Source organism: Aythya ferina (assembly GCF_964211825.1).
Source record: "Aythya ferina genome assembly, chromosome: 3".
NCBI classification, from domain to species: domain Eukaryota; kingdom Metazoa; phylum Chordata; class Aves; order Anseriformes; family Anatidae; genus Aythya; species Aythya ferina.
This window is the reverse complement of record NC_140298.1, coordinates 76,748,340-76,775,613: the sequence shown is the minus strand read 5'-3', so window position 1 is coordinate 76,775,613 and position 27,274 is coordinate 76,748,340. Positions and strand designations below refer to the sequence as shown.

At 38.1% G+C, this 27,274-nt stretch overlaps 1 long non-coding RNA gene across 1 annotated transcript; it reads right to left on the bottom strand.

Moving 5' to 3' along the window:
• Positions 1 to 721: 721 nt before the first annotated feature.
• LOC311435066 lies at positions 722 to 2,629 on the bottom strand. Its single transcript, XR_014691903.1, has 3 exons — positions 2,347 to 2,629; positions 2,138 to 2,246; positions 722 to 1,141 (listed from the first exon to the last, which is right to left on the bottom strand). It is a non-coding gene; the product is annotated as an uncharacterized lncRNA (long non-coding RNA).
• Between the last annotated feature and the right edge of the window lie 24,645 nt (positions 2,630 to 27,274).

Sequence of the window (27,274 nt, the reverse complement as noted above, 5' to 3'; positions counted from 1 at the left end):
GTTTATAAATGAGGGAGAGTACAGTAAGGAAAAGACTCTTGGTGAGCAAAAATTATTTGAATTTCACTGAGTGGAAAGGAACCAGGAATTGTATGAATTAAGCACAATATAATTCTATAGGCTGAAAAAATTACTACTAATATGTATTTACAGGTTAAATACCTTTTTAAGAGTTACTGTGATGAAGACTTATGTACGTATCAATAGTGGTATCTGTTTATTTTAATCTGATCCACAAAAAAAAAAAAAAAAAAAAAAAAAAAAATTCAAAGCCTTGCTGCCCTGCTCTTTTCATAATGCTGGAACCTCAGTTCCTAAACAATGAGCTCCCACCTGAAGCCCAGAAAATTCCATTGCTCATGAAAATTGTGAAAGTCAAAAGACTTCTAATAACATTTTGCCAGTCGCTAATTAAACAATTTAAACTCACAAATGTCTCAGAGGTTTTGGGGCCTGATATTATTTGTTGTTGCTTTCAACCTCTACCCCCCCCCCCACACACACACACTTCTGTATTTTGAAGAGGCATAAGATACCTGATTTATTTTAATTTTAATTCTACAGTATTATAGCCACATTTTTTCTCATTCCTAGGAAAAATATAGTCAAACTAATTTTGCCCTTGGTAATTCAATTCTTTTTTTGTAGGAATCAAAGAGAATTCTGCCACTCGGTGAGATCACAGTTCTTTCTTGAAGAAAACAAAACAAACAACAACACCAACACCACAAAATTTTTTAATATATAATTCAATGGTTCCAAGTCACTTCTTTACTGAAAACAGTTAGCTTTACAGTAAGCCAGATTCTCTGTTGTGTAATAAAATAACCTTCATTACAAGGCTTCTGCAAACTTCTCACCAGCTTTCTATCCTGTGATCTTACAATTGATTCAGTGCCCAAGGCTGCACAGAAAGCACATTTAACATTGACTGGGTTTACCCCAGGTTGAGTTTTACAATGATATAATACAAACAGGAGTTTGAGCTGTCAGGACTGTATAGCCACTTCTAATTAAGCATCATTCCTAAAGATGAAAAGAATTATTTCCCTACTATTAAATAAACATGAGAAGAAATTCATTACAGAGAAGAAAGATGCAAGAAGAGATCGTGCCTTCCGGTGTCCAATGCCAGTTATTGCTAAAAACATCAGAGAGGAGAAGAAATGAAAGATTGTATTAGCTCTGGCACAGCAGCACTAGACAGACATGCAGAAAAGCAGAACATCTGGGAAATTTGAGGAAAAGCAAAGGCAGGTTTCCAATGAAAATAACTGTTATCTTCTGAGTGTGCCCTTCTTCATTTTTATCTCAGCACAAGGAAAACACATAAGACTTGTTAGCTGAAATTCACACTTGCCTTCAAGCCTTAAAAGGTGTACAACAACATTGCATTTGTAGAGGTGCTTATGTGTATTCTTAAGCATATCAGACTTTATTTATTTATTTTTTCCCACTACTGGGAATCCAAACCCATTGAGAAGCTGTGCTTAATATTAATTTACTGTCACATAGGCAGCTCTTGCTGGCCACATCTTGTCCTTTACAGTTGGTTCTGGTAAATACTTTAATTGCTGCAAGACTTCTCTTCTTTAAGAGACACGAGAAGGGAATAGTACTTTAATGTTCTCAAAATTCCCAAATGCTTTACATCTGAAAATGTACAAGAACATGTTGTGGGTGCATGAATTATGATCTTTGGGAGACATCATGATTATCTCACCTAAAAACATTAATTTAAAGACTTCTGTTCAAGAGCAATGCAGAAATAATTCTTTAGGAAGCAGCACAGAAAGACTTTTTTCAGAAACTGCCAACAGCAGACAGAAATTAGGGGTAGAAGAGGCTAGAAGTGCCAGTCAGTAGACACTTATCTATTTAGCCTTTGCTCCCACAATTGTAAAAGAGACTGAACACAAGTGATATGGTAACAAAGCTATAAAAACATTTAAAAATAAATTAATAACTGACAACAGTCATGGTTCATCTTGTCAAGAGAGTGGAACCTTCCCACTAATTGGTTCTCATTCACAGGAAGAATGTAACAGACAAGAACAGAGGATTTATATGGTGCTGCCTGTCAGTTTGACTGTTCATACAAGTTTGCAGGAAATAGAAGCAAACAAAAAAAAAACACCTCAGACCCAACCTTTAAAATGTTTCTCCATGGAAGCATACTCTTTCACAGACATTACTGCCCTCCTCTTCCTCGTTCTGCAACTGGATTTTCAGTTCAAGCTCTACAGCTACAAATGTATAGGTATTGCATGCTAAAGCCATCCACAGGGGCAGGGTTGTCCCAGAATTTAGGATTTGGATCAATACTATGGTTTCTGAAAGACGCACCTGAATCCAATCTGAATCAAGTATTTGGTTGCAAACACTGTCTTGAGGAGAGACATGAAAGTCCAAAAAATACAGAGCTAAAAAAAGCTCAACAGGCAGAAAAGTTATTACCAGTAAAATAAGCTACAAATTGAAGTAATTGTTATTAATATAAAAGAAAATATTTGCATGAGTTACGTGATAGAAGATTATTGCTAAACTGACAAATACACCTTTGCTTACAAATGCTGCAGTCCACCCTAAAGGCAAATGCCAGAAGTTCTCTCCTTAAAAGCCAATTTCAGATTTGTTGCAAGCTTTGTTTTCTAAAAGAAAGTTCGCAGATGTACTTTGTTAATAACTTCATTAAAGCACACCTGAGCAGAATAATTAACAGACTCTCTGGTCTCCCTCAGCTAGATTAGTAATCATCTGTGATAAAAGATCAGCTCACATCAAAGAGATAACAGACTTTTCCCTCAAGAGAATATCATTAACGCCCAGCAACTGATGACGAGGTACACATTGGGCAGAATTATGTCCTTGAAATGTGTAAATGCACATCTGCTGTGGAATTTTTTTTTGCTATTGTTAAATAATGCTGAATATTCAGTAAAATGCAAACAAGATATTGTTGTAATTTGCCTATTTTCTTCAAATAGACAAGAGAAAAATTGCAAGCAAACAATAACTTGTGTCCACTACAAACTAGTTCCATCATCCCAGTTGCCTCCATAGCTTGATTTCTATCCACATGGAAAAACAGAAAAGAAAATTAAAAATGACCTAGTTAGTCATAATTCACATGTCTACAGAAAAGATAAAATAGAAAATTAAAAAAAAAAATTGAAGTGAATTTGACAGCTGTCGATAGTGTACAATCTGGTTCTCAACAAACTTTAGTAAAAAAGGAAATGATATAGTACTGCAAAAAATATGATATAAAGTAATCTGGCACTAAACAGGTCACATTATATTTGGAGTATAAATGTTTTCCTCTGAAGAAGCCTGAGTCTACCTCATAATGGGAAATGTATTTTACTCTTTGCTGTGGTTTAACTCAGCAGGCAGCTCAGCACCACACAGCTCACTGACCCCCTCAGTGGGATGGGGGAAGAGAATCAAAATAATGCAAAACTTGTGGGCTGAGATAAAGACTATTTACTAGGATAGAAACAGAAGGAAAAATAATAATAATAAAAATAATAATGATAAAAGAAATTACAAAGCAAGTGATGAACAATGCAACTGCTCACCAGCTGCTGACTGATGCCCAGCCAGTCCCTGAGCAGCAGCACCCCTCAGCCAACTCCCCAGCTGTGATTGCTGATCATGGCACCACCTGGTGTGGGACATCCCTTTGGGGATGCACCTAATGCACTGAACATTTTGCTGTGTAGACTGGGTGACTTTTGGAACCAGTTCAGTAATAGCCATTCTGTAGCCATCCCATCCAAGACCTAGGAAGGTTTGCTCTCAGACACAAGATGTGTTGTCATCTCACTTGAAGCACTCCACTACTGATATACAGGACTGAATTTCTAGGACCTTACCTTCCTACCATCTGCCTAGATTGCACTAGTAAATAAAAATAAATAAATATGTTCTTGCTAATTGCCTCCTTTTTCTTCTATAGCTGAGATCACAGCCCACTCTGTCTCTTATGTAGACTATTATTCTTCTTTAATGCCTGCAGGCAGCTCAGTCCCATACGGTCACCTCCTCCCTTCACCACAGTGGGATAGGCAAGAGAATTGGAAATGTAAAAGTGCTTGAACTAGTGGGTTGAGATAAAGACAGTTTATCAGGTAAAGAAAAAGCTGTACACACAAGCAAAACAAAACAAGGAATTAATTCACTACTTCCCATTGGCAGGCAAGTGTTCAGCTGTTTCCAGGATAGCAGGGCAAAAGTGTGTAAGGGTTCCTTGGGAAGACAAACATCATCACCCCAATGTAACACCTTTCTCCTCATTTCCCCCAGCTGCTACCACTGAGCATGGTGCCACACGGTGTGGGACATCCCTTTGGGCAGCCTGGGCCAGCTGTCCTGGCCATGTCCCCTCTCAGCTCCTGGGGCACCCCCAGCCTCCTCGCTGGCAGGGCAGCACCAGGAGCAGGAAAGGCCTTGGTTCTGTGCAAGTGCTGCTCTGCACCAACTGAAACATCCCTTTGGTATCAGCATTGTTCTCATTGTCAATCTAAAACACAGCACCATACCAACTACTAGGAAGAACATTAACTCTATCCCAGATGAAGCCAGGACACCCTTGAACATCCCTACTGTTAGGAATCCCTTGGAAGGAGAAGCCAGTGGTTGGTTGTTGGAGAACTACTACAAACAGATGACCTTATAGCAATAAAAGAGATTTATCTTCTCCAAATAAGAAAAATCTAAACTTTGGGAAGGTAACCTTGAGAACACAGAGTAATTCAGTCATGTTTGCACAACAGCAGCTGCACTACGTTTTTGCATTGGCATTCAAAGACCTATTTGCATTTATTTCAAATGAATCAGGTAAATGACATCCTTGCATGCATCACATGTGTATTTTTCAAACCTGTTCGCGTAACTTTAGCTTTTTATCATTACCCTTTTCTGAGCAGGGCAAAAGTGCTAATGAACAGTGATGTCCACACAACACATACATTCCTTGCTATTGCAGCCGTGGCAAAAGTTGTATGGGGGGCTCATCCCATATATCTGCACAAAGCCCCAGAAGACCTTGGGCAGGGGCAACAACCTCATCAGCCTCTGTGCTGCCCCTACTGCTGCCAGCCCCTGGAAAACCTCTGCCAGGCTCCTCCACCTCCTCTTAAGGGGCCAGGCTGGAGGATGCATAGTGCCTGGCCCCACAGGCAGGTCGTGCTGCTGAGAGCCTGGTACCATCCTGCCCACTACTTCTTCAGTGAGGACCAAATTCTGCTCAGTACTGAGGTTTTTAGAGAAGGAGAAAGATGCTGGGACTTCTGAAATGACTGTGGAATTACAGAGCTAATAGATCTAGGTTGAGGATATAACATATATTTTAAATTGGTGAATAAAAATGAGAGAATGGAGTAATTTGAGAAGGAAGATAATTTCCTTTTTCAACTTTATTCAAGGAACTGCAGCATGAATTAGTGATGGTGCTAAAGAACCAAGAAAGCCAGCGTTTTATCCTGTTATTCCTATGGCAATACAAAGGACATGCCACTGTCACAAGATATGATGGCACCACTAAAATAGCACAGTAAGTGCTGTTATAAAAGCCTCGAGCAAATGCAAAGCCACATTACTCCCTCAGAGAATGGCTCCTTTATGTAGGTTCCCATGCTTCAGGAGAGTTTTAAATGTTTCAGACAAATCTACTTTCAACTCATTCTCTGTAAGTATTCCTGACATGCTCTTGTATTAGCAGTGATGGGCTCTCATTTGAAAACTTCCAGCCCACCTTCTTTACTTATTGAATGTTGTTCTGAAATCACAATGATTCTAAATATTTTATTTCATATCTGCTTCTATTGCAACAGACTAATGTTGCAGGGCAGATGACCCAACAGTAGAACTGGGCAGAAAGAGAAGGCGGGCAAAAAAATAGGAATTGCCTTTAGCTGCACAGCAGCTGAATAAAAGCAGAAAATGAAAGAAGTGGCGGCTAGTGTATTGTGTACTCAGATGGTTTTCCCCCTTCCTTGCCAGTCCACCACCACTTTACACTGCAGTCAAGAAGAAACATGAGCCAAGAAATCATGACTGTATTAATAAGGCTGGGTACTTTGGTACAGTTCCACCTTATAAGTCAGAAGGAACAGGTTTTTTTTTTTTTTTTTCACTGACGATATGGGGCCACCAGATCATGTTCTAAAAGCAAGTCATCTCTTGTTAAACCCAAATATTAAGCTTCCCATATTGCAGATGGACCAAATGTGGTTGTCTGGTTTAAGTATGCCTAGCTTTCAACCCCCCCAAAAAAATATTAAAAAAAAAAAAATCCACCTTATGCAGAAGTCTAACAATTAAATATTGTATGCACACTGTCTTTACTAAGGCAGAAACAAGAACAAGTGCCCATCTGTTAATTAAGCTTTTTGTATCTCTCCTTCTGAAGCATCTAAGAATGTCAAATAAGCCATTATTAATTATCACACACTTCTAGTCATCTTTTGAATTTATCATTTTATCATCCTATTGAAGGATTCAGCACTGATGTTAAGCATACTTCTTAAACCAGCTTTACTAAAATGTCTGTCCTTTTGGACTTCACCTGTGCCTGCCAAAGGAGATTATCAGGTTAATTAAAGCTACAATATGCTTTAACTCTGAAAACAAGAAACCCTCCAGTAAATGTGTGTTCAGCTGAAAATAAACATACATGAAAGTGGACACTTTTAGGACATTCCACTCCCCTTTTAAATTAAGGGGATAAAAGGCTATTAAAATATCATATCTGACCCCGTTTTTTGGCAAACCAATAAAGAGAGTCAATACACTATACATACAGCAACTTCTTCCTTTTCCTTTGTTTTCATCTCAAATATTCTCTTCTGATCCCCGCTGTAGCATGCTAAAGCAACACAAGTTTCTATCTTTAGATAGCAAGTAATAGGGAAAAAAATCATTATTCTTGGAGGGCACAAATTCATGGGGTGGAGAAAGGGAAGCAAGTTGTCACTAGGCACCATTCTTTTGATAAATATGTCAATTAATTTAGAATTGAATGGATTCTTAAATGATCAAAGAAATAGCAGAGTCTAAGTCATTGTCCTCTTTTAAATTATTTTACAATTTAAAAAGTTTTTTTTTTTTTTTTTTAAACAAGCACAGGAAGTTTCTAAGACAAGAATCTGGACTTCTTAGTATACAGGTCCTTAAAAAAAATACTAGCTTTAATCATGAAAATATTTATAATAGTGAACATACAGCTGGAAAATGTGATCACCAAATATACAGTGATATGTACAGTAAATTGTGTAGAAATAATCTGAATTACTAGTGAGGTGCATGGATAGAAAATCTTAAGCTTTACAAAAAATATATACTTGTGCAAAGCAATAGATCTTGAGCATCATACATCAAATCAGACAACAATGTGACTGGATATAGAAATTAGCAATACACTAAAAATGGAGCAATTCAGGAGGGAATGTAGCAGCATACATCTTAACTTCAAAATTAAATTATTCAATCCCTTGCAATTATTGCTATTCCCCATGTCCCTGCTATACACTCACATAGATTTTTTTTTTCTTTTTTTTTTTTCCCCTCCAGTCTTCATGTTTCCCATTGTAACTCTTCTAAGATGTCAAAATAAAAAAAAGTACAAGTTTCTCTATTTCTTTCCCATTGCTGAATGATCATAGAGTACCCAGACATAATTTTTACTGTACTTTGAATTAAACAATCTCAGCAGTGATGTGTGTCTAAAATTAAACTCTTGTCCAGTGTATGTAGAGATGATAGGACAGGTTGATGATAATGGAAAAAAAAAAAATAAAAAAATCTTGCCACACTTCCTGAAAGGCTGGTGTGAGGAGAGAAGGATGAGGTTCTTTTTTCCACTATTGCTGTTGGCAATATTGACAAAGGGAACAAATATATGTATATGTATAAATATACACACACACACACAAAAACAAAAACAAAAACAAACAAAAAAACACAAACAAAAAAACCAATCCACCTGGCATTTTGTTCAAGACTTCACTTGAAAAGCAGATCCACTGCATGCCTCGTTACATACTTCAACAAATAGCAAGTATCATTAACTACAGAAAGGGTAAAATATGATAGTCTGATTAAGGGTGAACATTACTTGGCCACACCATGGAACCTGGGCAGCAAAAGACACTTTTCAGAGTGCTTTGCAGTTGAAAATTCAAGGAGACAGTAGTCAAGAGATAAATACTCCTGGCATCCATTATAATATTTTGTAGCAGCTCTGTTTAATTAAAATATAAATTATCTCACTCAGAATACCTAAAGCAGTTAGTAAGACTCTCAACAAAATAAAAAACCATAAAATAGGAACCAATTACAAGAAGCTGGGAAGCAGACATTGCTCTAAATAGAGGATTAAAATTGTTTGATTTAGAAGTGCACAAATTAAGTTCTGTGAGGAAAGAAGGCAAATGAGAAAGCTGACTCTTGAAAAACAAGCTCTTTTTCTTTTCTTGCTTGTTCATTCTCCACTAACTACCTGAGAAGCAAAAATCACAGATCGTTTTTGGACCTGGCTGTAGTTTTTGTTTTTGGTGTTGCATGGAAACGGCATTGTTCCCTTCAGAAAACCAGAATTTAAGGGGAGACTAGTGTCCAAATAACAGAGGGTGAATTTTGAAGAATGTCAGGCTTCTTTCTGTGAAGGGCTTCTGAAGCTTTTAAACAACATACAGGTATTCACAGTTACACCAACATGCACATAGGAGGCTGGAAAACCATTTATCATGAATTTCCAGCAACCATGTTTTCCCAAGTTCTTCTCCTGAACTGATGATCTCCAACAGCCAGCTAGACTTTTGTTTCCACCCCATCCTTCAGTAATGTTATTCCCAACACCTAGTCTTCTCAGGACCATCTCTATATTTAATACCTTAGTGTCTTGCACATGTGAGACTAGAAACTTTAATAACAGCCACGACAAGAGTGATGCTCAATAATATCATATATAAGAAGGAAATATTCCACATTTTCCAACTTTCCAACTACCAGACAACTTAAAATCAATAGGTTTCATTGCTTTCCATGTCAGCTAATTTGCTAAGCCTAAGAGCAATGGAATACAATTACTTGCTGACACAAGAACCAGGATTTTCCTTAAAGTTTAACAGTAGAACATTTTGGAATTCACTAAAAGGATTACCACTACCCTGAGCTCTCTGCCCCCCAACATCAAGGCTCCATTTCTACCTTCTTCATATCTCCCAGATCATCAAAATACAGACAGTGCACTTACTTTCATAGCCTCTGAAGATCAGGGGAAGTCTCAGGAGAAAACATTTTCTTGTGAGAATTTTGAGTCAGATTTCTTGATCAAAGAGATTGGGATATAAAAGTTCAAATGAACCCTGGTCCTTCTAAGAAACACACGTGCGCATGCACACTCCTCTGTCACCAGCATATTGAAACTCAGTGTTGTCCACTGGTTCAAATCTGGATTGTCACCTCTAACATCATTCCTTGTCAGAAAGTGTGAAGAATACAAACCATAATGCCATCTGTAGGACTTAATCCAATTGAACAATCCTATAAATAATATATCTATATCTATATATCTTTTAACTAATATAAGAAGAATCCAAACTTAGGTTCTCACAAAGAGCCAGTGTAATACCTCCTGTACACACTATTTATAACACAATGGCTTGTTTTAGCTTATAGCAATAGTACAATAAAAAACATGTATCCCCAATAAATAAATTTATTCCACTGTTCAAGCATGATGTTACCCTAAGTGGTACGTGACTATAAAACTGCAGGCCAAAGCAATATGTACATGAACTGGGAAAAATGTAAAATACCTTAAGGAGGTACTGATTTTTCAATCAGTAATGCATAAATAGTTCTTGTTATGATGAGGTAACCTGGATGCTATTCTCTGAAGTGCCTCCTTTGAATTACACAATTCTGTATGACACAAAAGGTTACCTTTTCAGCATTCTTTTTGGTGTTTCCCTGGATATTCAGACCCTTTCTCCAAAAGTTAGTCTGGTTATAATCAGGAAGGAAAAAAGATGACAAGCTATTCAACAAAAGATAAAGCGTCCAGATCTATTCAGTATCTTTATTTTTAATTTCAGCCCTCTGCTCCTTTCCAAGAAATGGAAACTGCTTTGATTTTTAGAAAAATCTCTGCCTACGTGGATTCAAATGTCAGAACAATATGCACTTAATTGCGCACACTTGAGTGCAAGAAATGTGGTACTCTACTGGCAGCAGTCTGCCAAAAGCTTCAGAAGAAATTATGAGTTCTTCTGTAAATAGCAGAGTTAAAAATTTCTACTTCCAATGGAGTTGTCTCATGGTATGAGGCCTACTTATCCAACAAGACACAAGTTTTCAATTCCTGTGGAGCAACTGGGGAATTCTCTGATGTCTAAGGGCTAAGCACATATTTGTTTGCAATAATAGGTTAAAAGTTGAAGAGAGAAAGAATGATTGTATCAAGTCTTCTTCACTTGGGAAATAAGGACTAAACAACATATTTAGATACCATGTTTGCAGTCAGATGCTACATTTGCAGTAAAATGCTACATTTAATATTGAAATGCACATTAGTGCAATAACTGAAATTTCAGTCTCTCAAAAGAGAGACAAAAAAGGAAATCACACCAACTATAAGAAAAATAACAATCATGTCTGGTGTTTATCCACATCAAAAACTAGGTTTGATTTTTGGTTTCTTAGCAAAGCTGACTCTTACAGTTATTTTGATTTTCTGCCTGGTCCAGTTTCTTTCCTCAGGATTTATATTTTTTCACCCCCTTGACAGCTGATCTTTCAGCTTTATATATATATATTCTAAATTACACATTTATTTTTACTAAACCCTTCAGACCACCACACCTCATGAAGTATGATCAAGCCATGTTGTAGTCTGGAGGAAAACCAATAAAGTACTAAAAACCATTAAATTCTCTGGATTTTATATGTTTCCTATCTATCTTTCTTCGCTTCCCAAAGGGATTGCATAGTATTCTCACAAGTGTTTGTTGGCAACCAGAATATATCTATCAGTCTAACACTGAAGAAAAATTCATATCTACCCTTCCCAGCAATTCCCGGTCTACAGCCATGAGTCTTTTCCAAAGGACTGAACTGAATTTCTTGGTTAAAAAAAAAGACACAACCCCATGAGGCCATATGATCAAAATATTTTCCAAAGGCTATCTATGTTTTCGTTCATTTTTTTAATTTATTTATTTATTTTATTTGTTTCCAACTGAGACCAGTAGACTGTACTGTAAAGTTATCAAAACATTACTTCATCTGCTATAAGATAGCCCCATAGGCAAAACATTTTTTTTCTCAGACTTCAGTTGCCACCTCTCCTGCACAGAACTCCTCAATCATCTAATAACAGGTAACCATAATTAACCATAATTTCCTTGACTATTTATTTCTCACAGTACAACAGACAAAATACTCAAAATTACATTTTCTAGCACAAATGTTACAGAACATTTAGTCAGCCTAAACTGTTTACCTTTCCTGATTCCTTTTGCAGTTTCTTTTGTAAAATAGTTTCTGGGTATAGTATGTATGACACAAAACTAAGCTCACTTTCAGCTCAAAACATGAATCAATAAAAATTGTTCCTTCCTTCCCAGAAACACAAGAAGTGCTGCTCATTCAAAACTAGCTGCAAGAAACTAGCAAGGTTGTTTTTAATTTCAAAGTCAAATACCATTCAAGAAATCCAATCACACTTCAGAAACCAAAACATCTAGATAAGAGAAAGAAACTGTAATTGTGGTTGGGAATTTTACAGTATTTCTTGGATTTCCCAATCACATAATATGCATACATAATACCAGTTGCCATTACCAAATTACCTACAGTGATCGGTATGTAATATAAAAAATATCCATGCCTTCCCACCAATTAGATGTGGAAACTTTAGTTTTTAATTACTTGAATCAAACACAAGAAAAGAAAATAGACACCAGACGTTATTTTCCAGCTACATACTAAATAGTACTAAATTCAACTAAGTATGTTTACAGTCAGTTCATGAAAGGGCATTCAGGCCCCCATACTTTCGTACATATTTTTTTTTTCCCCCAATCCCAACTCCCAGACTAAAAATGAGCAAAAGAATGTGGCTTCACTGGCTATCTGAGACACTAAACAATGAATTTCATAATGGGGCTGCTCATTTAAAAACACTGGAACAGAGCTGTGCCATGAAGTAGTTTCATAAAAGACAAGCAACTGCTTTCAACACATGTTCTATTAATGTACATTGCTGCAGTCCACATCTGTACTCCCTCTCTCCAACGCTATCTCTCTGGGGAGAGCTCTCAGCTGCTTGCTCATGTTTTACCTCCTGTCCCAGAGCTCCCATCCCAAAGATCATGTGAGAACTACAACTGCTACATTAGTGCCCTGAACGTAATTTATTAGGCATAACCAACAAGTCCCACCCAATGGGTGCTGTTAGTATTTGAGATACCCTGTGTAAGGCAGTCAAAGAGATGGCCATTAAATGCATTTACCTATCTAAAATTAAATGCCTTTTTAGCTTGACACCAAGGCAACTAGTAGGAAGAACACAGATAAAGACTAATGCAAAGTGCAGAGTCCTACCTGCTTTACCTATAATAGCATTAGAAGAGTAGATTCTGACATGTTTATAATGATTTACTATTAAGTTCATTTATTTATTTACCAAGTCACAAGCATTAATTAAACTCATTGTGATAAAATAGTCTTCTGCAAAGTGAATTTAAGTGGCCAATAGGCCACTGGAGAGTCACCATTTTGTGGATGCAGAAACAAGTCAATCTATTTAGCTGCAAATGGAAAGACATTATTAAATATAACCTGAAATAATAGTACGCTGGTCAGAAAGGCAAGCTGAGATTGCTATAACTTTTTGATGAGCTATGTTGTACACTGGCATCATCAAATCTTGGAAAACTAAATAGATGGTAATTCTACAGTCACCATTTTTAACTCTCTGGTGAAAAGCACAACTGGAGGCAGATTGGACAGTTAAGATATTTATGATAAAGAAAATATTAAATGGGATTAAATGCAATTGAAATGTTAAATTAAAAAAAAAAAAAAAAAAATCCACCCAAGACTGTTAAACATGATGTTGCAAATAAAGCTTTCATTTCAAGTCTTCTACTGGGAAGAAGTACTAAAGAAGTCTCTCTTGATATTCACAGCTAATAGCTACTGTTCAGCAGTATACCAGGTTCAGTGCCCTTCTGATGCTTTTTAGCTTGCCTGTTCTCCTGGCCTGATTCTTAAAGAAAAGTCAATGAATTGCTTTCAAGAGAAAAAATATCAGTTTTCTCCATACTGGTGGGTAACTAACCTTACATCATTGCAGCAAAAGACCCACTCAAAAGAAATAGAATTGAGAAACTTTCTTATCATCCCAAGAATGCTCAATATCTCAAAGACCAGAAGCAGCAACACAAAGTTAGACAGGAGCTAAATCAAAAAACAAAAGCACATGTACACTAGAATCATTTATTTCATCTGTTTGAAATCCTGAGGTTACTAGAAGACAGCAAGAAATAACAAATGACAGACAATTAATTCTCTTTCTAACTTCAGGAAAGGGCTGTCACTTATATTCAGCAATTAAACCTGGTTCCGTATCACCTATTCTAGCAGGAATGTGTAAGAAAATTAATAGCTGTTTTTGCATCTTAATGTATTGTGCTACCAGACTGGCAGAATTCCAAACAGATATTTAATAAAACATTTTATTAGCTGGGATTTGGAAATAAATAATACAGTAAAACTGTACAGCCTGCATGGTAATAAACTACCATTTAAAAATAGTCCAGTGTAGAACTAATCTCTCCAATTTAGCCTGGAGGAGAGTTAGAACTGAATGTCAGCAGATCTTTTGAACATATGTAGGTACTTATGAAAATCTAACAGAAAGGTTTCTCAGTGAATGTAAGTTCATCTTTGTTACTTTTTTTTTTTTTTCTTTTAATTTTACTTTTAATTTTTTTGATGATGATGAAATGAGGAAAACTGCAAAATGTAAAGTTTAGAGCATGGAAAATGAGAAGAAACTCTCTCATCATTCCAGATAGAGAGTGTGCTCCACATATTGGTGTTCACAAGCTTCAGAATACAAATTCTCTGGCGGGACTTCAGTTTATTAAGTCCTAAAGGTAGAAAAAGGGCAAGAAATAAGATTAACTGAAGCATGACAACATCACTACCACCAGCAATCATTCATCACTTGTTTGCTACCTTGTGGGCAGGAAGAGGTAGCCAAGAGAAAAGAGATGCTATACTACAGAGGCAGTATTTAATTACTTGTTCATTTATAATAGTCACCCTTTATTTCCACATTTTGCTGAATCATTCAAATTGTTCACTACTATGGCATTTTTATGTGATTTTCACAATACGTTCCTTCAAAGCATGAGGTGATTTGGGGAGAATTTATTTTGTTTTTGAGGCTGGTAAACAACCATTTTATAGACTAAGGAATATCTTTCTCATTACAAGGTAGCATACTATATAGATATACCCACAAACTATTGTAGAATTTTACATATACATTTTCTAATTAGGAAGAAAAAAATATCTAAAAAGCAAACTTTTTGGATTAGATTAATTTTATGGTCTTAAAAGCAAATATATATGTGTATATATATAGTTAGATATACCTTATATCCTGAAATCTGAAATTAATGCAGTTTACATCTAGATTCCTACACTCCTCACAGGTGAAGATTTCACAAGGCCAGCTCCCAGATGAGGACCACAACAGGCTTAGAATAAGAAATGTTGAAAGACCATAAACTGCTGGCATGGAACAGAGAAGAGAAAGATGCTGTGGGGAGCACGCTGGAAGCAGCACAACAGTGTTAACTGCAGATGAGCAATGCCAGTTGTCAGCTTATTTCCACATTTCATTACATCAAAGAAAAAGGTTTTATAGCCAACTGAGTAGCAAATAAGAATTAGGATACAAACCATTCTGTACATTTAAGTTGCAGTTCTACTTTGAGCAAAGGAGAATATGGATTTTGCTTCCTCTCAATCAAAAAATTGAACACAATTCATTATCAAATCATTTTGCCCTTTACCATTGGCATCTAATCTGACATAAGTAGCTCAAAGGACAGATGGTGGAAACATAGTGAAGTTCATGAACTTCAGTACATATCTACCAAATTTCCCTCCTAGTTAGCTTTTTAATCGAAGAGATAATACTAAGTTTCTAAGATAATTGTCCTCAGATCAAGAATTATACTACATGGATGGGTTGCTGTTCTCTCCTCCTCCAGACATTAACCCCATGTGTGTTGATTTTATTTTTCAATGAACATGAGAGTACCCCCCTAAATTCCGTTTTTTCTTTAAAATCCAATCTCTTAAACTGCACTTCTTGTTCTCATTTGCATGATGCTACGATGTGCTCTATTCAGCCTCTGGAATAGTGAGTCCTGCCTAGCAAAAGCACAGTACAGCCATCCTGAGGAGACAGGGTTTTCTGATGGCAAAAGTGCTGGATTCTGTTATCTGAAAGCAGACATAGCAGGTGTTTGGCAGATGAAGGCAAGAAGAAACTTCCTCCAGTATGAAGTGGAACATGATTAAGAAGAAAATATTATGAAGAGTAAGAAACAACAGGGGGAAAAAATCTGAATGGTAGGCTGGTTGGCATAGTTACACACATGAAATACAAAACCAAACTTGCAGGAAAAATACCAAATTTGATTAACTGATATGGCAATCTTTACATGCTGGACCACATAAAAAAAGAGGCCCATGAAGGGAATACCAACTGGTGCTATACATCACAACCCTTGTAACAGGTTCCTTAAGATGTGGAACTCCTTCAGGACACAGGCTGCTGCAAGGAGACACCTAACCCCACTGACCTCCAGGTCTCTGATAAATTCAGTCAGATCACTTCAAAATGGTTGCATCTGGTTCCTGGTGAGCTGGAGTTTCTCAGGACATCAACCTTCAAAGGCCTACAAGTATTATTATGGATGTTCTCTACTACTTGTTTATCCATTTCCTTTCCCAAGTATCTAGGCATGCAATGAGAGAAAACTGCTTTAAGTTGTGATATATTGCTGTTTGTGTATCAAGGGAAGCCACACTGCTTGCAGAGTACCAGAAACAATTTTCTATCTTTCAAGAAAGCAAACAAGAGGTGGAGAAGTCCTCTCATCCCTGCTTGGCTCCACTGTGGGTACAAGCCCATTAAGAGTAAACTCAGTATTCATTCTTCACTTTGCAAAGACAGCACAAGAGACAGAAACAAGTTCAAGAGTATGAAGTGCATGTGGGTGAACAGAGTAGAAATAACAAATGGAGCAATACCTGCTCAAATAGAGCTAGAGGGCCTATTAATATTAATGTACTGCGTATAGTCTTTAGTTTGCAATTGGAAAGACTCCCTAGGTAAGCGGGAACTTAAACAAGCTAAGCTTCTTAACTGTAGTTAATGCAGTTTTATCATCTTTTTTAAGACAGTGGGAGTCCCCAGATAAATGAAAATATCTGATTGTTCTTTGGAAGCTTTTTTCAAACACCTACACAAGTTACATTAACATATTACTTTGGTAAATCTCCAGGGCAAACCTAACCACCTACAGAAATTTAATAAGTATTGTACTTCACTGATAAAAGTGAGGAATAGCATAGACTCCACATACCTTTCCAACAAGCTTCACTGTGCTGTCATGTAACATCAAGGAGGTAAGGGCACACAGGTTTCAAGAAAGAACTAGTACAACTGTTGACCCACATGTAAACTCCTCAATACCACACATGGCATGTCGTAAGAGATATACACTGCTTCAGACCATCAGATATCTCACTGTACTTTGATGAAAGAAGAGCATTAACTCAGTTAATGTACTGGCTAAACTCCAGCTCTTATAATTATATTCTGAATACTTAAATCTCTATTGTCATTTTTACTGTCTGTAGTATGTTATGTTCATCTGTTTAATTATCATTACACTATCTGAGCACCTTCAAATGCCCTCAAATTTATCCTATGAAGACACAGGTCCTCCTAGGAGGCATGGATTATTGTCTTGCACACTGAATTGGGATTTGGAAGAGCTATGCCAAGATATGCCACTGTCAGAATTACTGTCTGCATTTAAAATGTGTGTGAAAGCTCTGAAGATTATTCTCTGCTATGAGACACTGTAATTACTAGATTAGATTGGTTTGGGACACACATGATCCTAAGTCTAAATCAGTTTGTGAATAAAGCTTTCTTCTTCATGAAGAGACAAAGATGAAAACATGAAAGTTCTTTATCTAGTATCAGCTTCAGTCATATAGTTGAATAGCTACAGTCACTAGATAGTAGAGGGCTCATTGTCCCTGCACATCGTTTTTATTTCTTAGGGCATATAAGTGATCTCAAATTTGTTCTCTGTATGTTAACTCTAGGGGAACGAAGTTCAGAAGCAGCATCCCTGTGATCACAGGGTGTCACACTGGAGTTCATACAGAAATATTTTTTTTTGCTTCCACATCACATTTGCTCTTTCTCTGCATCCTTCCTGTCACTGTGTACTCCAGACCAACTGGCACAGGTCATCACTAATTCAGAGATTGGGATTAGTTTTCTTTAGCTAGTCTGCTGTATGCAACAGAAAAGTGCTTGCTTCTAGTTCCTGCATTAGGTTTTGGTTAGCTTTGATTTTGTTTTTTTTTGCCCAAAGAAACAGACAATAAAATAACATATATTAAATGACATTCAATCAATATAGTACAGCTTTCTCATTTGATGCAGTTTTGCGGTCTTCAGTGTAAAATACCAAGTTCATAGTGATCCCTGGTCATATCAGATATCCAGAACTGTTTAAAACACCACAGATAAACACAACTTTAGACATTTTTTGCATTGCAAAAATGAAGTGGGGCCATCCGAATTAATAATGAAGAGTTAATGGAGTTCTAATAAAAAAAAAAAAAAAAAAAAAAAAAAAAAAAAGACTGGAACTACATATCTGAAAAGCAGAAAATGCAGAAACCCAGGAATAAAGTCATCCAACATAACTAGCAGAGGAAGAGAGCTTTTAAGTCCCATTTGTTAAGAGTTGTACCCCGAAGCACAAGGATTTATCTCTTTCTTGAAGATACTCTTTCAAAAATAGTTTATATAGATAACAATATTCACAGTTGCGTAAAACTGTATCTGTAAGGATATTACTACAATGAGTTTTACAGTTTAATTATACACTGGGTTAAAGTAGTTCCTTTTAAATGTAATGCCTGTCAGTTTTGGTGAATGTTCCCATATTCTTGTGTTATAAAAGGATGCCAAGGGAAATCTTTTTGACCCTTTTCACCACAAATCTTTACCTGTGGAATAAAAAGAACCCATCTTTTTTATTTTTGCTGAGGTCCACTGAGCTTGGAAAACAGTTCTGTAGAAAAGGTCCTGGGGATCTTGGTAGACCCAAGTTTAACATGAGTCAGCAATGTGCCCTCACTGCTAACAGTAGGCTAATGGTATCCTGGGCTATGTTAGACAAAGTGCTGCCAGAAGGTCAAGATCCTTGTTCACAAGATCCTTGGCCACACTGGTGTGGCCACACGTGGAGTGCCAGACCCAGTTCTGTGCTCCCCACTACAAGAGGAGTGGACTTACTAGAGTGAATCCAGCAAAGGGCCACAAAGATGTTGAAAGGACTGGAGCACCTCTCCTTTGGGGAGATGCTGAGAGAGCTGGGACATTCAGGCTGGAGAAGAGAAGGCTTGAGGCTCATCAATGTCTGTAAATACCTGAAGGAAGGCTGTAAAAGGGATGGAGTCAGGCTCTTTTAAGTGGAGCCCAGTGACAGGACAAGAGCAATTTCTAGATAGATTCATTTTTTTTTTTTTTTTTAAACGTATCTATAACTAGAAACAGTGCTGTGCAGTAGACTGGCTAAGAACAATTTCATTTCGATCATCATCTCTACTTCTAACGACAGTTAAAGATATTAGGGGGCAGAAGAAGGAAAAAAAAAGAGAGGGGGGGACGAAAGTGATATTTTCCCCTGATTTCTTCCTAGCTCACTGCACAGTAATGCAGTCTGAGAACTCTAAAAGCAGAATCATGACAAAAGCATCTTGTGATAATACCACACAGGAAAAGCTCTTGCATTCAGCCCAAGTGCAAAGTATAATTGTCCAGCTTTGAAGTAAAATACCCCTTTTATTCACTTCTCAGGCTCTTTCTTTCCCTTCTGAAAAGGATGTAAAGGGTTCAGAAGCTCTAAGGAAGTAATGTTCATATGCATCTCAGGAACTTTCTATCACATGCAAGTAATTCAGCACTTTTTTCTTGTTTCCTAGTCTGTTCTTAATTATGAAAGGAATATGCCTTGGGATTAATACTCTGTAATACCACCTTATCTAAAACATATACAGTCATTCACCAGTTACTTAACTAAAACTTCAAAGTGCTATATAAATTGACTCTGACAAAGAAAGTGTCATAGAGCCTCCAAGGAATGAAAAGCAGTCAACTAATACCGTGTATGTTTCAGGGAGAAAAATAGACCAGGAAATATGGGACAATAGCCTGAGCTTCTCTTCAACCTCAAATTGTGTCAATGCAGAGCAAGATTGTTTGGAGTCTAAAATCAGCCTCAAATCTCTTGTTAGGCAACCCTGACCAAGGACCTTTCCATCTAGAAGTGTAATATTGATTTAACATGTTGTTGTGTCAGTACTAAGGCTTTCTTTGTTTCACAACTATTGCAGACATACAAGATGGGGACAACAGACAAATATAGAATAGGACTTGCTTCTAGTAAACTCAAGTTTCCTTTACCTATCATCTACAGACAGGCTCAGGTTGAGACATCCAAAATACCCATTGTATGACATGAGGATCTATATTGGGTATCCACCTGCTCTATAACAAATATACTGATTTGTAACGTAGTATGGAAGTAATATAAAAACAAACAAATAAGTAAATAAAACTGATCATGAAAGCAATTATTCCCTTTTCTATTGAGATAACTTCAAAAGAATAATAATAAATAATCTGCAATTAATTGTTTGCAGAGGAAAAACAAAGTGAATAATATAAAAAGCATTCTTACTTTTTTAAATAGTAAAACTGACCTTATGAGAGTGACAGCTTTTTAAAATTCTCACGTTTTACATGTCTTTTGAGCCATCTGGCTGGCAGACAGAGCAACTGAACTGTCATTCCCTTTGTCTCCACAAGAGAGGAATATAGCCTGATTTTCCTACAGTAATGTGGACAGATGAAACAAGACATAAAACCTTTTACCTGGACCAGAGCCTGGGAAGACCCCAGGGACAGCTTTTATGTCATTTCAGCTCAGTTTCTGAACAGGAGCAATTGGCCAATGCACAGGAGCGGACAGCTCTTTGCTGCTTGTCAGAGAACCTGACACGCTAGGGCAGATGAGAAGGTTCAGCTACAATGCTTTTATTGAACCTAAGCCAAGATTTCTGAACTACACGATGGTTTATCCAGTCAGAACAGTAGCTGACACATCTCTAGAAGGCCTGCTCAAGAGTTATATCTATGCAGTGTTACAGAACAAAATCCATGTTCATCTTCTTGCTCCTGCTGCATCAGCGTCATGCTCCCACAGAGGTACCTGGGAAAGGTTACTCACTCCCTTAGACACCCTTGAAGCAGATTACAGTTCCTCACATGCTCATTCATTAAGACTACATTTTGATGTGTTCTGTGCAGAAATGTTCACTTGGGCAACAGCAAACTATTATTAAAGAAATACAACACAAAACATGTTCTAGACAGCAGGGCTGCCTCAGCTTTTCTTTGTTGCACTGGTTCTTCAGCAAATAGAAGTGAACTTTTGAGTTAATTTGCTTCCTTCCCTCTTTTTTTTTTTTTTTTTCTCTTCCAATGAATGCAGTTTATAGTTTGCAGATGCTGTGTAGTGAAGTTCCGGAGTGTTGGTGAGCATCATTGTCTTTTCTCAACCCCCCCAGACCATAATTCCAGACAGATCTCTAAAAAAGATGAATTCTCATCACCTTCAGCTACAGAGCCTTTGCAATGCCATTTACAGAAATAATGAATCTCTGTCTAAACCTTTTATTTCTGTTCTGTAGGTGCTAGTGTAAAGGTCACCATAGAAATGCAGGTGTCGAGGTACTTCTTTTTGCAGTTTGAGTGAAAATCTTTACTGTGACAGAGCTTAGCTTTCACCTCCATCATCATCACACCTGGAAGGTATTTTCTTATGAATAGAGGAGGAGATCCTGTTTCTTAGAACAAACATGTCTCTGCTGGCATGGATACAAAAATTCTGTGTTGTTGAACCATCTGCACTGAGTCTCCCAAGTGATTTAAATGCAGCAAGACTCTATGGTCCTATAGAGTCCTACAGTGAGAGGGTGTTACCACAACACTTGAACAGCTTGAACACACATCCCTCTTGCACCGCTGTACTAAGTATCACCCTGTTCAGTCCTGTCCACCATAAGTCAGCAGCCAAAACTCTTTTTTTTTTTTTTTTTTTCCCCATAGGACATGTGGATCACAGGTCTCTGCACAAAGCAGCTTCCACCACTCACCTCCTTTTGTGGCTGTCTCACAGGAGAGTGCCTTAATATTTCTTCCTCTCCATATCCTTTTGCCCTTACAGAAGGGTTATCCAGTACAGGATATAGGAAGACACAGATTTCTGCAAGAACCTCACCACTTGTGGCACTGTCTAATTTTGAGTATTAAGACATGTAAAGAAAACTAAAAAAATAGTAAATACCTTGTAACACTAAGCAGCATATATTTTCATGTTTATCCCCTAAACCAGTATGTCTTTGCCCATAACATTACAGGTTCTTACAGCAAGGGTATTCTCTAGTCATGAATCCCACTTTCCCTACTTGAAGGGAAACAAACAAAGAAGTATTTCAAGATTTCCTTTTATGGAGGAACAAGAGGGTGGAAATTTTATCCTCCTTTACATCAAATTCTGCCATCCTACTGGCTGCAGAAAGCCTGGTTTGAAAGGCAGCATTGGGAACAATTACTGGTGCTTCTTGGTGTGAAATCCAGTATTTTGGACTGATGATTCAAGCACAGAGAATACCAACATCACCTGGGCAGTGAATCCTTACTTGGTGTACTCAGAATTCAGCTGTCTCAATGGACAGTGTATTGTGCTTTTTCACCTTAATATCAAGGGTTTCCACAAATTTTAGGATAGCTCTAGCTCAAAATGCCTTACCCAGAATATTCACAGACACTAAAGATGCAGTTTGTATAAAAATGGAATTTTCTCTCATTCATTTTTTTTCCCCCTTTTGCCTATTTTATCTCCTCTGCCAGCCCACATCCTTTTTTCCATGTTATTCTGTCTGTTTCAGTCTCATCTGCATCTTTGATTCCCTGGTGCAATTCATTTTGAGCATGGTACTTAATTTCCACATCAGTGACTAAACAACACTGATTTTAGTTTTATATGATGCATAGTTCATTTACATCTCAGTTTTCTAATCAATCAACAGATGACAAGAGAACAGTCAAAGGCAAAAACTAAATTACTTTAATCTAGATGCAATCTAGGTTCTTGAGTAAATAGATTCATAGGCTAACTAGTTATAAGTTAGTTGTGCTAACAAAATATCAAAGTCTCATAAGGCTTAGTCAAAATTCAAAGCAAAAGGTATCAAGAAAACCCAAAGTATATGTTAATAAATGAAGAGGACAACACTACAGTGTTGTCATAATATATATATATATATATATAATTAAATTCTCTGCCTAATTAGTAAGCCAAAAGAGTTATTTTTGTCAGAAGAAAAAAAAAAAAAAAGAAACTTTGCAAAAAGTAAGATGTCTCTATATTGCATGTTATACAGATAAATTTGAATTAGGTGATATTACAAGAATAGCCTTTCAGCACTGATTTAATTTTTGAACACACATTTTATTTGCATATTTACTGTCACTGTGTAAGCTTTCCATTAATATTGGAAATGCAAATCTGTAATACAGAGGTAGCAGAATAAAAGACATAGACACATTTCTAACTTTTATTGGCATAGGCATGGCCACCATAAAACCCCAAATCTTGTCACAGAAAAACTGCTATTGGAAGTTAAGTGATTGGAGCACAACTGTTAGCACCTCTGTGACAGGAATCAGCTTTTGTCCATAGAAACTCCTTCATCACAGACAGTTTCCTCCAGCAAAGAAACTCCATTCCTCTAGCATCCTGATTAAGAATAATGAGAATTGCCTCCCAGTAAGATGCAGAAGTAATCTCTCCCTAAGCCAGCTCTTGCTATCTGAACACCTGTCTGTTTAGGGTCTTCGATGCCCAGGAAATTTTCAGACTGACACCCTATTGTAGGTGCCCTGTGTGGGAAAGCCAAGAATGTTGTTTCTTTCTCCAAGATAACAAGAAGGAACTGTTTCCACAGCTTGTGTTTCCCACAAACTTAAATGAAGTAGTTTACAGGATATTTTCTTAAGGATGTGTTTGAGTCAGGATGATTCATTTATATTAATGATGCTGACTATGATAATTTCAAGTGTACTAAACAATTGATTAACTATTTCCTGAGAGAACATCTATTATGTTTCCTAGGTAATTTCCAAATAAATTCTATATTTCTCTAAAATAGGAACATGCAATGCTGCAGTAAACAGAAAATATACATGCTCACTATCTGGAAATTAGAAATAAGAACTCATGCACAGGTCCCATATTGCTTTACAGACTTCACCACACCTTTTAACCTTCTTTTGCAGGTAGGATTAACAGCTTCACTTTTAACGAGCAAAGAGTCTAACTTAACATGCAGCTCTAAGATACTGGAATATCACATTAGCTACTACAAAGAGAAAGACTGAGAAATCTTTTAAAACCTTGTGAACAAAGTTCGTATCATCAAAACTAGGACTGTATTAAATGGATAAATTTACAGAGACAATCTTAATAACTGAAGGCAAAGAGTGTTCCTAGGAGGACTTAAAACTACTTTAATTGGATCCTTCCCAGTAATATCTGCTGAGGGGAAAATCAGAGCCAGTGGGACATGCCCACTGAGGAGAAGATCTGAATCATTAAAGTTATAAAAAGAAGAAAACATGTAAGAAAAAAAAAAAAAAAAAAAAAAAAAAAAAAAAAGTATGAGGAACAAAGGAAAAGATCAATGAACATAACTGCAGCTAGATGTGGTAGATGTGGCAGGAGAAAGCCAGTTCAGGAAAAAATCTCTGAAATTTCAAACTCTGCACTGAAGACAAGCAGAACTACTGACAGCAGAGTCGCAGCCCTGAAGCCTGCAGCTTGGTATCTCACCTGCTGGCTGGTTGGAAGAGGACTCTGGAATTAGCGCCCTAAGCAAGGACCAGAAGGAGCAGAAGCCACTTTCCTGCCAGGGAGGCAGATGTGCTGCAAGAAACCTGTCTGGGACTCACTGAACTGCTGAAACTGGAATTAAATTGTTTTATGGAAATGACTCAAACAACTATTATCCATGCTTTTTGCCACTATCTCTAGCCATGCTTCATCTACTGAACTAAGAAGGGAAAAGTAATATTAATTAGACTTATAAGTTTACAATAGGAAAACTAATAAATCTGAGGACTACAATATCCCAGTCACGCATGGGTAATAGAGAGGGACATATCCACAATTCTTAGATTTGCTACTGTTCTATCATAGCCCATACAGGAACCTACATCTATAGATCATGTAAGAGAAATTACTCAACAAGGCTACATAAATCTCTTCCGTGGGAGCAATCATAGATGTCTCTGGCTTTCTGCCTGCCTCCATTCTCCTACTCCCTCTCACTTCCTGTGTGCTGAAACCTGAGAGATGGATTCGCTGTGGTGGTGAGCCACAAAGGATGATGAAGCATTATCAGGTGTTACAGAGCAATCGGCAAGGACAGGTCTTTTTCTTCAGCATAAGTCTCATAGCATTTAGTTGTCTTCCTAGCTCTTCCTCTATAAGCAACAGAAAAACACACAATGCAGGAGCCATTATGTACTTTAGAGTTAATAGATTTCAAGAATGTAGAGAAAGTATAAAAAGTAGGAAAGTAGAAAACACTCATATAGTAGGTTAATACTGAACAAGCCAAGGTAGTACACAACAGATAGTGTATTATAAAAGACAGGAATAGATAGAATAAAACAGAAGTTTACATACTGAGGCTTATGCATTGTTTACAGTTCTGGTTTTGTTCTGCAACCTAGGAAAGGAATGACATTAGATTTCCACATGTAGATTCCATAGGCTGAAGCCACGTGCTTTTTTATGAGGATAAATGAAATATTTATTTCAGTTTCTAGTTTTCTGAAGATGCACATGTAGTGGGTTTACATGGCAAGGTTTTGGCAGCAGGGGGCTACAGGGGTGGCTTCTGTGAGAAGGATCTAGAAGCTGCCCCATGTTTGGTAAGGGCCCCACTGCTGACCAGAGACAAGCCAATAAGCGATGTTGTTTTGTGCCTCTGTGAGAGCATATTTAAGACAGGGGAAAAAAATGCTGCGATACACAGCAGCTGGGGGAGTGAGAGGAGTGAGGAACATCCTTGCAGATGCCAAGGTCAGTGAAGAAGGAGGGGGAGAGGTGCTCCAGGCACCAGAGTAGAAGTCCCCTGCGGCCTGTGGTGAGGACCATGGTGAAGCAGGATGTCCCCCTGCAGCCCATGGAGTACCACGGTGGAGCAGGGTTCCGCATTTCAACCAATGGAGAAGACCACGGTGGAGCAGGTGGCCCTGCACCGATGGAGGCAGTGGCCTGTGGAAGACCCCTGCCTGAGCAGACTCCAGGCCAGACCTGTAGCCTGTGGAGAGGAGACCACGCAGGAGCAGGTGACCTGGCAGGAGCTGCTGCCCGTGGGGGATCCAGGTTGGAGCAGTTTTCTCCTGAGGGATGGACCCCGTGGTATGGACCCATATCTGGAGCAGTTCTGGAAGAGCTGCTGCCTGTGGGAATCCCACGCCGGATCAGTTCATCAAGGACTGCATCCCATGGGAGGGACCCCCACACTCCCCCGCACAGGGGGATGAGAGTGACCGAGAAGGAGCGGCAGAGAAGTGCTATAGACTGACCATAACCCCCATTCCTCCGTTCCCCTGCGCTGCTCAGGGGAAGGAGGTGGAAGAGGGTGGATGGGGAGGAAGGTGCTTTTGGTTTCTTTCCTTTGTTTCTCATTTCTCTAGCTTGTTAGTAATAAGCAATAAATCTTACTGTTTCCCTATGCCGAGTTTGTTTTGCCCATCACAATAATTACTGCGTGATCTCCTTGTCCTTATCTCAACCTTTGAGCCCTTTTAATTGTATTTTCTCCCTGTTCCTCTTTGAGGAGGGGGAGTGAGAGAGCGGTTGTGGTAGAGCTTGGCTGCCCACTTCAGTGGAACCACCGCAGCACATTAACTTTGTGGGATTTTACAATTTACATTACCTTGAAAAATATTCTCTTAAGAACTTCTTCATGCTTCTCAGCTATTCTTAAATAGACCATTCCTGAAGCCTCAGCCCTCTGGTTTATGCTTACTCTTTGAGGGACAAGGATAGTTGAGTCAGAAACATACCTTGCAGTCAGATACCTAGATCAAATACATACTATATTCACAGTCAGCAGAGGACTATAAGACTATTTTTAGAGAAAAAGTTTCCAACCCAGTATAATATTCAAGGTTCAGTACACAATACTGTGAGATTTTATCCACACTGCCCCTTTCTGTCCACAGTTGGCAATTAACTCCTATTCTCCCCTCGTCATATATCAGAACCACAGTGGTAGTTAGTTACTGACGAAGACAGACAGCAGACAGCTCAGTAGGGACAGATGAACTCCAAAACACAAGTGATTTCCATGCCAGAGAGCAGCAATTGAGGGCATTGCTACAGTTTCCATGGCAGCTGCAACAACCACTGGACCAGAGCAGCCAAGGAAGCTGGGGAGAAAAGAGATGTAGCTCCACAAGAACAAGGGCATGCCACAAGACTGCTTCTCAAGGGGAGCCTGGAAAGGGGAATGACATATGGAAATGCTTGGCTCCAACTCAAACAGGAGCACCCAGGGGTGCACCAAAGAGGCATCAGCCCTGATCCAACTTTATGTAGTTACCCTCCTTTCTTTACGCAGAGGAGACTTTGTTCAAGACCCATTTATTTTCTTCCACCACCAGTTTCAGACACTCCAGTTCCCATCTGCCAGCCCCATAGCTGGGAGCCAGGTGGTCAAGCACTCTGCGGGGTCTGTGGCTTGGCCACTGGTTATGAGAAGCCCCATGCCCTGGGCTCACTTG